A 15,554-nucleotide genomic window follows, 5' to 3' on the forward strand; every position below is an offset into this window, starting at 1 on the left:
TGGCCCGAAATGCACCATCAATAAACACAGCCTATAGTACTTCGGTCATGTCTTCTCCGACCAAGGGTTCATGGCCGACCCCGACAAGATAAGCGCCATCGTAAATCTGGAGGCCCCGAACGACGGGGCAGAACTGCGCTCCTTCTTAGGAATGTTAGGATATGTGTCCGCTATCTGCCCCAGTATGAAACGCTCACCAACCCCCTCCGACAGCTCCTGAAAAAGGACTTCCCCTTCGAATGGGATGAACATTGCCAAAGATCTTTCTCCACCATGAAGCAAGAACTGGCCAACAACCGCCATCTGGGGTATTTCAACACGACTGGGAAACCGATATCACTGTTGATGCCAGTCCTGTGGCACTGGGTGCTATACTCGCCCAAACAGACCCAAACAACAAAACCGGTATAAGAGTAGTTGCCTACGCCAGCAGAGCGCTCTCCACCATCAAACAGGCGGACACCCAGGATGAACGCAAAAGCCTAGCTGCGGTCTTGGGCGTGCAAGAAATTCCACCATTTCGTCATTGGAAGGACGTTTGTCCTCATCACGGACCATCAGGCACTCCTCTCACTCTTTTGGAACCCCAAGACCAAGATGCCACCACGCACAGAACGGTGGGGCATTTGATTACAAGAGTATGATTATACCATCGTTCACAAACCCGGGGGCGAAGCCAACCCAACGGAATATTTATCACGTGACCCCCAAGGTAGAGCAGAACACGTCATGGAGCACTAGGCGGAAGCCTACATTGCTTATATGTCCCTCAATGCCTTGCCCCCAATCATCACGAAGGACCTCTTCGCCGATAAGTTCAGGACCGACCCCACCTTCCAGGCAGCAATCCAGCTGAAAAACAACAACAGGTGGTGCCACCTGATGACGGAACACTTTGCGAGCGGGGAGGTGGACAGAAGAGACCTGCAGAGAATGGCTAAAATATGAAGAGAGCTTGCCACGACAGACCAAGGGACACTACTGCGAGTAAACCGCCTAGTGGCCCCCAAGAGCCTCAGGAAAGCCCTGTTTATTATTGCACACGAAGGCCACAGGGGAGTCGCCAACACAAAGAAAATACTGTGAAACCAGGTTTGGTGCCTGTATATGGACATAATAGTAGAGGAAAAGCTAAAGGAAGCTCACGGAAGCAATCACCATCCTAGCCATCAAATACAACCATCTGATCACACTCAGAGATTTCAACATTTGGTTTGACGAAGAAACCACAACTACACAAAATTCCTTAACAGCCCAACTAGCAGCCATGAACCTACAACAACTAGTCGAAGGAGCAACCCACTCAGCAGGGCAAACACTTGACGCAATCTTCGCCAACAAGGAACCACAGCACCCCCAATTGAAATACTTTGTAGCGACCATCTCATCATTCCATTCATAATCACAACGGCCGCTGCAACAAAAAAGCAACAAGAAAAACAACCCATCATGATGAAAAGAGATTGGAGAACCATAAAAAACTCCAACCTAACCGAGCTCCTAGAACTCAGCAAACCACAAGCATCAACCATGGAAGAAGCAGACCTAGACAGAAAAGTTTCCCTACTTCATACCTGGATCGCAACAACCCTAGACAACATCACCAAAGAAAAGCCCTTCACCCCACCACGTAAGAAAACTACAGCAAAATGGTTCACCCCACTACTCAACGCCATGGAAAGAAAAAAATGAAAACTAGAATCTGAAGAAGGACCAACAACACCACCGCAAACAAATTGAAATTCCTACAACAGATCCGCTCATATAGAAAGGAAATACAAAAAGCGAAGAGGAAACATTACGACAACCGAATCTTCAGAGCACCAAACGCTCAAAGAGAACTATTCAAAATCATAAACGAAATAAAAAACCCACCGGGCTGGAATAACACGCCAATTCCATCGATGAAACTCTGCGAGGACCTCGGAAACCACTTCAAAAACAAAATAACCTCCACCCAACACACCATACAAAACAGACCAAGCGATCACAGCTCAAACCCCACCGACACGGACGAGGAACACGCAAACAAGTTACGAAACTTCCCAGAAATATCAGTTGAGGCTTTCGTTAAACTGGTAAACCAAAGCAACAAATCAAGCTCTCCTGAATATCCTTGCCCCCCGGACATGTACAAAACAATTCTCAAACAAGGAACCCCCATGGAATACCACAGGGACGTTCTCAACCTCTCAATCTCAACAGGTAAAGTACCACAGGCCTTCAAATCAGCCCACATCAAGCCGCTTCTCAAAGACACAACAGGAAACGTAGAGAACTTATCCAACTACAGACCCATCTCCAACATACCCTACATAGCCAAACTGCTAGAAACGTACGTCTGCCAAATAACCCAAGAATTCACAGAAGAGCACTGCCTACTAGACTAGGCACAAGTTTGTTTCAGACCCATGAGAGGAACAGAATCAGCTCTCCTCTCAATATGGGGATGACCTAAAAACAAACGCAGACTCGGACAACAGCACCGCCCTGATTCTCCTTGCTCTATCTGCAGCCTTCGACACTGTCAACCATGCCGTCCTCATAAAGAGATTAGAAGGACTAGGGATAACAGACACTGCCCTACTATGGATCAAATCCTTCCTAACAAACAGAACAGAAACAGTATGGATGAAAACTTTTAAATACAAACCCAGAGACTCCACGTGCGGAGTACCACAAGGATCATCCTTCTCACCGCTTCTATTCAACATCTACATGTACCTATTAATCAAACTCATCAAAAAACACGGCCTCACATGCTACAACTACGCCTACGATACTCAAATAATCTTCAACATGCAAGATACCCGAGAAGAAAACACCACACTAGGGAATTGCCTCTGCGACATATTCAACTGGATGAACCTCAACCATCTCAAAATCAACCCATGCAAAACAGAGATAATGATTGTCTCAAAAAAAGGAGGAGACATCAACTACATCCCCTGGCCAAGAGAGCTTGGCACCACACCAGAACCATCATCAACTGTAAAAAAAAACTAGGGGTCCTGATGGATAACAACCTCACTCTAGAATCACAAGTAAACTCGGTAATCAAGAAATGTTTCTTCCTCCTGCGAGCGGCAAAAAGGATCCTACCGTTCCTGTCGTTCACCAAAAAAACACTTACCATCATCGCTCTGATCATTTCCAGAGTAGACTATGCCAATAGCCTATACCTGGGCATGCCCGAACGACTTCTAAAAAAACTGCAACGTATACAAAATGCAGCAGCCAGACTCCTCCTCAAGCTACCCAGAAGAGAACACATCACACCTGCGCTGAAAATACTACACTGGCTACCACCAAAACAGCAAATAAAGTTCAAGCCCATGTGCATCACGCACAGAGCAATACACAAACAAGTCGCACAATTCCTAAGCGACAAACTACGCCTACATCAACCAACAAGAACACTAAGATCAAGCACCGACATACGCCTGGAACCAAAACCCTATAACAGAAAAAAACTCGGAGGATCCTCTTTCTCTCACCAGGCACCCAAAACCTGGAACGACCTACTTATAGAATATACGGAACACAACAAACCACCTAGCATTCAGGAAACTCCTCAAATCATGGCTCTTCACAGCTAACCACAAAGGAGATGCGCTAGAATGCGCAGACATTAAAACAACGGTGAAAATAGCTCCGACCTCTGCCACTCTCAAATTGGACAAACATTCAAACCAAAGAACGAACCACTCGACAGAGCATAAGATATCATGGAAAATAGCCACTAAATGAAGGCTCCAGAGACTGATCACATACTTAGACCCAGACGAAAGCCCTCAAGTGACTCACCCACTCGTACGTACCGGACGGACCATACCCAGACCGGCAAACGCATTTTGATAGAAGTGTGAATATTAGCACGGCCACAATTAGATGGAGTTGTGGATATTGGCCTGCGTCGCATCTGGATGGGACTTTGAATGTTGGCATGCCAGCACGCGGATAGAATTGTGAATACTGGCCAGTGTCGCATCTAGATAGGACCTTGAATGTTAGCATGCCTGTTAAGACGGATTTCTGAACTGTGTCCTGGTGGCGCAGAAGTTCAGAAGGCCAACCTAATTACTTGGAACAGGGTAACCTCTGGACGAGCCAGACCAATCAAGGTAGCGATCGTGGCGGTCAAGACTAGGTCTCAAGAGGGGTGAGGGTGACTGAAAGCCCGCAATGAGCACACAAAGCAAGATCACTTACAAACTACTCCAAACAGTTGTTATATTAAAAATATATACACATTTATTCCAAGGCCTTTAAAACAATGACTGTAGCGGGAAAATCACAATATAACGATAGTAAACCAACACATACCATATCAATACAATATATATACAAATACGACAGTCTCAAGCGTTAGATGCACGAAATGGGTAGTCCACCTAAAAGGGAAGGAAGACAGGCAGTGCGAAATAATGCTTAGACCCAGTTCGCCTTCAGAGGCACCTAACTAGATGGAAGTCCCAGCCCTGCGAAGAGTGGAGCCTTGTGCTCAAAAGTACCTGCACGCGCTGGTGCCAACGGGCAAAAGGAGAAGCTCTTCGAGGGAAATCAGGCAGTTCAGTTTAGTGCACAAAAGAAGAACAAGCTCCGCGACTCAAGCGCAGCCTCCACAGTGGGCAGAAGCAGAGCGCGAGTACGGAAAAGGGTGCTGTTTGACACAGCGGGGAAAAGCAATGGGCTCCTGCAGGAGGGCGACCAGATCCTAGCTATGCTACTCACCGGTCCCCGATGCAAGCAGACCCAGGCTTCTCCGCGTCAGTTTCAGCAGCTGGCAGGTTCAGAAGAGCAGGGAACGCCTTGTCGTCGTGTTGAGTAAAAAGACGTCCCAATCGAAGAAACCTGCACAGTTTGTTACCACAGCAGGGCAACGGAGCGGCCGTGTGTATCTGAGCCAAATGTACACTACTCACTTCAGACCTGGGAACGCCAAGTGTACGAAGCGTGTGAGAGTGACAAGGACTCGAAATACTACACAACCTGGCGGCGGTTACAGAGCAAGACTCCCGTGTAAACTGGTCAGTCAGCTGGATGGCCCAGAGACGCTTCCGAAGGCTTACTGGCAGGAGATGGTGAAGATGCCGAGAATAGCTGTTCCCGCTATTCCAAGGGTCGAAGTACCAGTACAGGCCTTCTAGTTCGATCAAAGGTGAAAAGGGTTTCACAAGGCGACAGCAGTGCAGAGGAGAAGTCCTTCAGCGGGTCACCAGCGATTCCTCGGTCCAGCCTCTTGGTTGCAGGATACTTGGCTCCTATATTCCTTTGTTCGTGAGAACTCAGGAGATCGACATGGTAGTGGTGTTTCCAGCCCCTCTTAACCACGGTTCCCTTCGCGCCAAAACGGTGGGGACCCAATGGGAGATCCGCTCATCAACACGCACACCATTCGTGGACCAATCACGGACCACGGTGGTCCCAGGCATTCACACCACCCTAGACTCTCTGGCACCCAGGATGTGTATTGGGACCAGACATCCCAGCCCACATCCTGGAGGCACACACAAGACATGTAGAAGCCCGCGAAAGCATCCGTGTTTCGCGGGAAAGTACATGCCCAAATAAGGAAGGCCCCGAGTCGGCTCGACCTGGGGAAGGTGAAGGGAGCAAGACGGTCAGCGGACAGGACAAAGGGGCCTCGTGGTCTGGCCATTTTGGGAGCCAGGCCACCATTTTGGGTTAAGCGCGAGAAACGCGCTTAGAACGCCAAAAGGAGCTCAAAACACAAGAAATGATTGCTGCCACCATTCCTGTCCCTGAATCACTTGCACCGATCAGATACAATCCTAAACGAGTATCTAGGGCCTGTAGAAGGCTAGAGACCCAAGAGAGCTGTAACTTAGCTTACAGTGCCCTCTTGTGTCATGTTGCACGAAAGCCGCAACATGATAAAAGAAACTACGGGAAACAGCGTTCCCCGGTACTGACTGTCTTAAGGGCATGTCAGTTTCCCCGTAAGAAAGGAGCGAAAGCCCAGAGGAGTGCGGCAGAAGGCTGCACTTCTCTGGCAAAGTCAAGAACAAGGTGAAAAACAACAGCAAAAAGTTTAGGGGTTGCCACATGGAAGGAAAATTACCTACAATTACGAAATCTTTCCTAACAATGCCCGCACTTAGGTGAAACCTGAATGTCAACATGCCGACACTTATATAGATCTGTGAATATTAGCCTGCGTCGCATCTAGATAGGACTCTGAATATTAGCATGCCCGAACCTACGCTAAACATGAAGACTAGCACAGGCCACACTTAGAATTGTGGACAATTGGCCTGCGTTGCATCTAGATAGGATTGATTGAAGGGCATCATGCCCGTGCCTAGATGAAACTTGAATGCTCGCAGGTGCCACACTTAGAATTGTGAACACCAACCTGAGTAGCATCCAGATTAAGTTATGAATGTTAGCATGCCCACACCTAGACAGATTTCTAAACACTAGCCTGCGCCGCACCTAGAAAAGTCTGTGAATGTTGGCATGCCCAAATGTGAAGGCCAACAAGTGCCACACTTAGACAAAACTGGGAATGTTAGCATGCTAAAGGTCATGTAACCCACTAACCAATATAAGCTCAAACTCTGCATACTTATCTCACTCAAAAAACTCACACAACCATCTCTCGCACAACAAGCCGCACGCACTTCACAACACTGCAACAACAAATAAGCCGGAGCAACAGCACACGCGGACTGACACCGATCCAATACCTGCACCAAAGCTCAGCACCCGGTGTACACCGAGTTGAAGCTGCCAACAGAACACCACTCCTCTCACTATCCTACTCCCTCTTCACCCTACTAACCAATCCCCCCCTTATCACTTACAGATCCGCCAGAGCGCCTGGGGACCAATTCCGTTTGTGACAGCAGTGAACAGCCCCATGTGCCCGCTCCAAACAGTATCGCTACCAGAAGGACCCTGGCAAAGGGTGTTAATGGACTTCTATGGACCCCTAGAAGGAGCCCATCTGCTAGTAACCATCGACGAATACTCACGCTTTCCCCTGGTAAAGCATGTCAATCCACAGCGTTGCACCATGTTGTGGGAGTAATAGATGAACTGTTCAGTGAGTGGGGAGTCCCCAACACGGTAAAAACAGACAATGGTCCGCTGTTCCAGGGCCAAGACTTCCGGATGTTCGCAGCACAACTTGCGTTTCTCCATCAAAGGATCACGCCACTGTGGCCACAAGCCAATGGCATGGTGGAACGGTTTATGGCCACCATCAAAAGGACACGCCAGAGAGCTGCCGCAGACCTGATGTCGATGCACCAAGCCATCTCTCAAATGCTGAGGAGCTAAAGAAACACGTCACACGAGACAACTGGATGGATGCCCACAGAGCTCATGATAAAGTACAAGCCGAGGACTCAGCTACCACAGCTTGAAGACTACACCCCAGCAGAAGATGCAGAGATCAGAGAATGAGAGGCAGAGAAAAGGAGGAAGGTAAATGAGTGGACTGGACAGATCAGAAGAGAAAGGCGGAAGACCACCAACTCCCGGTGTGTGAAGTAGTGCTCGTCAGACAGAATCAGCAAAGAAAGAAAGGCGCGAGGTACGGCCTGAGCCGATTCTGATCACTGATGTCAAAGGGATGATGATCACGGCTCTGGGAGAAGACGGAGAGATAACCAGAAATGCCTCATTCTTCCGCAAACTGTTCCAAGAGGACTCTGATGGGGACCCACACATGAGTGAAGAAGGAGAAGAATCCAGGATGCAACATACTGGGGATCTCGCGCCGAGAACATTTGAAGGGGAAACACGTGAATCACCGGGCTGCCCGCAGCGGACCATACAGAGACCCCTGCCACATCAAGCAGATCTAGGCCATGAACTTCCTTGATAAGCAACGGTGGGGGTTGTTATGGACGAAAAGGACACAGCATCTTTAAAGGGGAGGGACTGCAAAGGGAAGAGGGGAGCTGGAGGAGGGAAGGGGACAGGCATGGAGATTAAAGAAGAGAGTCGCATAATGAAGTTGTCCCATGCCCTCATTTTAGCAGTGCAACACTGAGCCACAATAACGACTTCATAGTATGAGATTCATTGCTGGTGTCGCCATTCATTATAACAGGGCTGTCTCCATATGTATACATAGGGGTGATGAGCCCTTTAGAGCAAGTGTCTGGGAAGTGCCAATAATCTAAAATGATGTTAAATAGTTTCACTGGTGCCTTTCGGATTTGGTTTGCACAATATACATCCATTTAGTATGTTTTTGTGGGCCGCAAGAAATGTGTGGACGCATTTCACTCCCAGCAAAGTAGCGCATAAAGCAACGTGGACTTGTGGAAAAGGTGAAAGGCAAAATGGTTACTACTGGAAAGAATGACTTTTGCATCATTTGTCTAATGTGCCATGCCAAAACAGTGCCTTATACTGTCCCACCTCGTTCTCTAAACATATGCCCCATGCCCCGTGCCATACAAAGTATGACACGATGGAGGGCCTGGGGGGTTAGGCGCAGGGTGGGGGAGACGAACGGCGGGAAACAAAGAGGGAGGGGCAGCCAAAGCGGCGCACCCACCCTCGGCGTTGCCAGAGGAACGCGCCAAAAAGGTGCGAAAGAAAAACAGCAAAGAAGCCCGGCCCCCAGCAACACAACAAAGGGGGCAGGGAGTATAAATACCCCTGAAAAATCCAAGGTATGCACAAACAGTTCCAGAGCTCACCTCACTCGGGTAAGCTCCCCGGGCCTGGAAAAGGGGGATAAGGAAACGTTTTACCACCCAACCCACCCGGCAAACAAGAAGAAGAAGGAACCAGGATCTAGAACGCCAAGTACCCTTCACCGGTACATGGTAGAAGAAAAGTCGTAGGCAGCGGCACGTGTCCAGGAAGGGATGCCACAGGGCAACGAAAACTAGCCCAAGGGCAGGCTGGGCATCCAAAAGCGATTGATAATGTTTGGCTGTCATGATCATTGTGTGGCATTATTTTCTGTAGAAAATAAAAAGGCCTACGGCCACAATTTTTTCCACGAAACAAAAATATGGTCTGTACTATCATTTCATTATCCCAGGTAACAGGTATCAGGTACAAGAGCAGGGGGGAGCCCACACTACTCAGCCTATGCCGTTTGCATGGTTTCCCTCCTCACCATCTGCGGAGTTCTCCGGGACAGTGTGTCCCTCCTTGTCCCGGCTTGCCCGGCCCCGTGTCCCACCCTCGTCCCGTTATCCCGGCCCCCTCTGGGCCTGTGTAGAGCCAGCGTCCCGCCCTCCCTTGGAGTGCCAGGCCTCACCCCAGGCAGCGTCCCTGCCTCCTGGACCCGGCCAGCACTCCTCAGGCCCGCGTCCCTCCTTCTCCCTGGCCCGTGTCCCGAGCTCCTCCGTGCCCGGCCTTCCTCGGGCCTGCGTCCCGCCCTCCTCCGTGTGCCCGGCCTTCCTCGGGCCTGCGTCCCTCCCTCCTCGGCCTCCTCGGGCCCGGGCTCCACCCTCCCTTTTCCGTGTGCCCGGCCTTCCTCGGCCTGTTCAGGCCTGGGCTCCACCCTCCCTCCCGGCCGCGTCCCTCCCTCCTCCGTGCGCCCGGCCTTCCTCGGGCCTGCGTCCCGCCCTCCTCCGTGTGCCCGGCCTTCCTCGGCCTGCTGAGGCCTGGGCTCCACCCTCCCTCCTGGCCGCGTCCCTCCCTCCTCCGTGTGCCCGGCCCTCCCCGGGCCTGCGTCCCGCCCTCCCCCCGGCCCGTGTCCCGCCCCTAGCTCGCACATTCGCCAGCACTACGGCCCGGCCGCCGTTTGACTGTCTCCTGCCCGGTGTCGAGGGCCGCTCTCCCGGCCGCTGTGCAGGGCGCTCTTGCTGGCGCCCCTCCCGTGCCCGGGCAGCGGGGCTGCTGTGATGGCGAACTTGCCGTGGCTGGGGCCAGGCCGCCCGTAGCGAGCAGCAGCAGCCTGCCCTGCAGCCGGGCTCCATTGTTCCAGAGCCGAGCCGGAGTTAACCGCCGCCGCCGCCGGGAGCAGGGGCCTCGCAAACCGAGGGAGCGGGTGCGGGCTGACGGACCGGGGTCCTGCGGGGCCGAGGGTGACGGAGAAGCCCGAGGACGCGAGCAGAAGCAGCGGAGACAGGCCGGCTTCAGCCCGCCGCGCGCCGGCTCCACGCCGCCTCCTCCTGGGCAGGGCGCAGTACTCGAGTCCGCGGCTGCGGCCCAGGCTGGGCCTGCGTCCTCTGTGTGTGCGCGGCCCGAGCAGGCCTCGGCTCATGGGCCCGGGAGCCGGGACCCCTGCGGGCAGTAGGCGACCGTGAGCCCCGGCGGGGCCGCCATGAGCCGGAGGGCGAAGCAGGTGAGGGCCGGCACTTCTTTCTCTAGCAGCACTTTCTACTCGGGGGGCGGGGAGGGGGGACTCGGGGCAGCCCGGCCAGGCCCTCCCCGAGTGCCAGGGCCTTTGTGAAAGAGTGCGCGGCGTGTATTGTGACAGCCGCCCAGCACTTAGCCTGTACGTGTACCATTCACTGTGCATGGGGTCCCCTCCTACACTGCTGTGCAGCTCCCCGTGCCATGGCCTCCCCCGTGCAGTCCCTTCACTAATCTCAGAAGACTGTCCTTCTGCTACCCCCTGCTAATGTCAGCAGACTGTCCACCTGCCCCTTTACTTAGCCTGTACGTGTACCATTCACTGTGCATGGGGTCCCCTCCTACACTGCTGTGCAGCTCCCCGTGCCATAGCCTCCCCCGTGCAGTCCCTTCACTAATCTCAGAAGACTGTCCTGCTACCCCCTGCTAATGTCAGTGGACTGTCCACCTGCCCCTTTACCACTCCCCGTGCACAGTCCCTCCACGAATCTCAGAAGTCTGTCCTTCTGCTACCCCCTGCTAATGTCAGTAGACTGTCCAGCTGCCCCTTTACTACTCCCCGTGCAGTCCCTTCACTAATCTCAGAAGACTGTCCTGCTACCCCCTGCTAATGTCAGTGGACTGTCCACCTGCCCCTTTACCACTCCCCGTGCACAGTCCCTACACGAATCTCAGAAGTCTGTCCTTCTGCTACCCCCTGCTAATGTCAGTAGACTGTCCATCTGCCCCATTACTACTCCCCGTGCTGTCCCTCCACGAATCTCAGAAGTCTGTACTTATGCTACCCCCTGCTAATGTCAGTAGACTGTCCATCTGCCCCTTTATTACTGCCCCTGCAAACACCCCTTATTGTCCGTGGACTGTCTCTTCTACGGTCAGTGCGCTGTCCCTTCACTACTGCCCATGCACGCTCCATACTATTGCCCGTGCACTGTCACTCTGCTGTGTCAGTGGACTGTCTATCCCACTTCTACTGTCAGTGCGCTGTCCCTTTATTACTGCGCCTGCACATCTACTATTGCACGTGTACTATCCCTCTGGTACTGTCAGTGGACTGGCTGGCATTGTGCTACTACCCCCTTCTACTGCCCGTCGATGACTCTCTCAGCACTGTCCCTATACTATTCTGTGGCCTATCCGTCTACAACTGCCGGTGCACCGTCACTCTGCTCCTGTCAGTGGCTCTACTGCCCTTCTGCTAACGCTTGCTACTGCCAATGCTCTGTGCCTTTACTACTGCCCGTGCTGTCACTGTACTACTCTCAGCCGACGGACTGTCCCTCTTCCGATGTCGGGGGCTACTGTGGTTTTGTCGGTGCACTCTTGCTACCCCCCACAGCTACAAGTAGATTGTCTCTCTACTACGCCTGGCCTTGTCTGTCAATAGACTGCCCCTCTCCTACCCTCTACTGTGCACTGTCACTCCAATACTTCCTGGAAGTGCCACTGGCTAGCTCACCGCAGAGGCACTCTGAATCCGAAAAGCTCTACACATTTCCTTCTTCACTCAAAGATTGAGTTTTAAATGTATGTATTGTTATAGAGGCTGAAGACCCCATGCACGTGTTGACAAAAGCACGACAACGAATCGCAAAAAAAGAAATGGCACAAGATATTACCACTAGTCCTCCTTGCATTCTGGAGAGAGAGGCGTGTGCATGCAGCACGTACAAAACGTCAATAAACAGATGCTCAGTGATAATGCTTATTAGACCACGGCCACAGCGTTGCATATGGAGACCGGACTCGCATGAAGATATGGAGGGGAAGACGGTAAACATCTTCTCTACAAACATATGAGGAACCCTCACACCTGCCGTGTGCACGGGACGTTCTCAGAAGCACTTTACAGAACCCAATGCGCCCACCCGCTGTACGCATTGTGTACACAGCAGATGCCCCTGTTGTTAGCGCCCATGGTGTTTGATTCTTGGCTTGGCTGGCGAGGATTGACAGATGGCCCTGCTGTTAGCGCCCCTGGTGTTTGATTCTTGTCCTGGCTGGCGAGGATTGGCAGATGCCCCTGCTGTTAGCGCCCCTGGTGTTTGATTCTTGTCCTGGCTGGCGAGGATTGGCAGATGCCCCTGCTGTAAGCGCCCCTGGTGTTTGATTCTTGTCCTGGCTGGCGAGGATTGGCAGATGCCCCTGCTGTTAGCGCCCCTGGTGTTTGATTCTTGCCTTGGCTGGTGAGGATTGGCAGATGCCCCTGCTGTTAGCGCCCCTGGTGTTTGATTCTTGGCTTGGCTGGCGAGGATTGGCAGATGCCCCTGCTGTTAGCGCCCCTGGTGTTTGATTCTTGGCTTGGCTGGCGAGGATTGGCAGATGCCCTTGCTGTTAGCGCCCCTGGTGTTTGATTCTTGGCTTGGCTGGCGAGGATTGGCAGATGCCCCTGCTGTTAGCGCTGCTGGTGTTTTGATTCTTGTCTTGGCTGGCGAGGATTGGCAGATGCCCCTGCTGTTAGCGCCGCTGGTGTTTGATTCTTGTCCTGGCTGGCGAGGATTGGCAGATGCCACTGCTGCTAGCGCCCCTGGTGTTTGGTTCTTGTCTTGGCTGGCGAGGATTGGCAGATGCCCCTGCTGTTAGCGCCCCTGCTGTTTGATTCACGTCTTGGCTGGTGAGGATTGGCAGATGCCCCTGCTGTTAGCGCCCCTGGTGTTTGATTCTTGTGCTGGCTGGTGGGGATTGGCAGATGCCCCTGCTGTTAGCGCCCCTGGTGTTTGATTCTTGTCCTGGCTGGTGAGGATTGGCAGATGCCCCTGCTGTTTGATTCTTGTCCTGGCTGGTGAGGATTGGCAGATGCCCCTGCTGTTAGCGCTCCTGGTGTTTTGATTCTTGTCTTGGCTGGCGAGGATTGGCAGATGCCCCTGCTGTTAGCGCCCCTGGTGTTTGATTCTTGTCCTGGCTGGCGAGGATTGGCAGGTGCCCCTGCTGTTAGCGCCCCTGGTGTTTGATTCTTGTCTTGGCTGGCGAGGATTGGCAGATGCCCCTGCTGTTAGCGCCCCTGGTGTTTGGTTCTTGGCTTGGCTGGTGAGGATTGGCAGATGCCCCTGCTGTTAGCGCCCCTGGTGTTTGATTCTTGTCCTGGCTGGTGAGGATTGGCAGATGCCCCTGCTGTTTGATTCACGTCTTGGCTGGTGAGGATTGGCAGATGCCCCTGCTGTTAGCGCCCTTGGTGTTTGATTCTTGTCTTGGCTGGTGAGGATTGGCAGATGCCCCTGCTGTTAGCGCCCCTGGTGTTTGATTCTTGTGCTGGCTGGTGAGGATTGGCAGATGCCCCTGCTGTTAGCGCCCCTGGTGTTTGATTCTTGTCCTGGCTGGTGAGGATTGGCAGATGCCCCTGCTGTTTGATTCTTGTCCTGGCTGGTGAGGATTGGCAGATGCCCCTGGTGTTTGATTCTTGTCTTGGCTGGTGAGGATTGGCAGATGCCCCGGCTGTTAACGCCCCTGGTGTTTGATTCTTGTCTTGGCTGGTGAGGATTGGCAGATGCCCCTGCTGTTAGCGCCCCTGGTGTTTGATTCTTGTCTTGGCTGGTGAGGATTGGCAGATGCCCCTGCTGTTAGCGCCCCTGGTGTTTGATTCTTGTCTTGGCTGGTGAGGATTGGCAGATGCCCCTGCTGTTAGCGCCCATGGTGTTTTTCTTGTCTTGGCTGGTGAGGATTGGCAGATGGCCCTGCTGCAAGCGCCCCTGGTGTTTGATTCTTGGCTGGCGAGGATTGGCAAATCCCCCTGCTGTTAGCGCCCATGCTGTTTGATTCTTGTCTTGGCTGGTGAGGATTGGCAGATGCCCCTGCTGTTAGCGCTCCTGGTGTTTGATTCTTGTCTTGGCTGGTGAGGATTGGCAGATGCCCCTGCTGTTAGCGCCCCTGGTGTTTGATTCTTGGCTTGGCTGGTGAGGATTGGCAGATGCCCCTGCTGTTAGCGCCCCTGGTGTTTGATTCTTGTCTTGGCTGGTGAGGATTGGCAGATGCCCCTGCTGTTAGCGCCCATGGTGTTTTTCTTGTCTTGGCTGGTGAGGATTGGCAGATGGCCCTGCTGCAAGCGCCCCTGGTGTTTGATTCTTGGCTGGCGAGGATTGGCAAATCCCCCTGCTGTTAGCGCCCATGCTGTTTGATTCTTGTCTTGGCTGGTGAGGATTGGCAGATGCCCCTGCTGTTAGCGCTCCTGGTGTTTGATTCTTGTCTTGGCTGGTGAGGATTGGCAGATGCCCCTGCTGTTAGCGCTCCTGGTGTTTGATTCTTGGCTTGGCTGGTGAGGATTGGCAGATGCCCCTGCTGTTAGCGCCCCTGGTGTTTGATTCTTGTCTTGGCTGGCGAGGATTGGCAGATGCCCCTGCTGTAAGCGCCCCTGGTGTTTGATTCTTGTCTTGGCTGGCGAGGATTGGCAGATGCCCCTGCTGTTAGCGCTCCTGGTGTTTGATTCCTGTCTTGGCTGGTGAGGATTGGCAGATGCCCCTGCTGTTAGCGCTCCTGGTGTTTGATTCTTGTCCTGGCTGGTGAGGATTGGCAGATGCCCCTGCTGTTAGCGCTCCTGGTGTTTGATTCTTGTCTTGGCTGGGGAGGATTGGCAGATGGCCCTGCTGTTAGCGCTCCTGGTGTTTGATTCTTGTCCTGGCTGGTGAGGATTGGCAGATGGCCCTGCTGTTAGCGCCCCTGGTGTTTGATTCTTGTCTTGGCTGGTGAGGATTGGCAGATGCCCCTGCTGTTTAGCGCCCCTGGTGTTTGATTCTTGGCTTGGCTGGTGAGGATTGGCAGATGCCCCTGCTGGATTCACGTCTTGGCTGGTGAGGATTGGCAGATGCCCCTGCTGTTAGAGCCCCTGGTGTTTGATTCTTGTCCTGGCTGGTGAGGATTGGCAGATGCCCCTGCTGTTTGATTCACGTCTTGGCTGGTGAGGATTGGCAGATGCCCCTGCTGTTAGCGCTCCTGATGTTTGATTCTTGTCTTGGCTGGTGAGGATTCGCAGATGCCCCTGCTGCAAGCGCTCCTGGTGTTTGATTCTTAGCTGGTGAGGATTGGCAGATGCCCCTGCTGTTAGCGCTCCTGGTGTTTTGATTCTTGGCTTGGCTGATGAGGATTGGCAGATGCCCCTGCTGTAAGCGCCCCTGGTGTTTGATTCTTGGCTTGGCTGGTGAGGATTGGCAGATGCCCCTGCTGTTTAGCGCCCCTGGTGTTTGATTCTTGGCTTGGCTGGTAAGGATTGGCAGATGCCCCTGCTGGATTCTTGTCTTGGCTGGTGAGGATTGGCAGATGCCCCT

General features: G+C 52.9%; 1 protein-coding gene across 5 annotated transcripts in view; it reads left to right on the plus strand.

Annotated features, from left to right (window-relative positions):
- Positions 1-9,669: 9,669 nt before the first annotated feature.
- The window catches only part of BRPF1 (bromodomain and PHD finger containing 1), a 551,318-nt gene continuing 545,433 nt past the window's right edge, over positions 9,670-15,554 (plus strand). For all 5 annotated transcript variants that reach the window (XM_069643245.1, XM_069643247.1, XM_069643248.1 and 2 more), the window contains exon 1: positions 9,670-10,288. The gene's annotated coding sequence lies outside the window, so the exon portion shown is untranslated. The remainder of the gene's footprint in view (positions 10,289-15,554) is intronic.

This window comes from Ambystoma mexicanum, chromosome 2p (assembly GCF_040938575.1).
Source record: "Ambystoma mexicanum isolate Mex_15411 chromosome 2p, UKY_AmexF1_1, whole genome shotgun sequence".
Taxonomy (NCBI): domain Eukaryota; kingdom Metazoa; phylum Chordata; class Amphibia; order Caudata; family Ambystomatidae; genus Ambystoma; species Ambystoma mexicanum.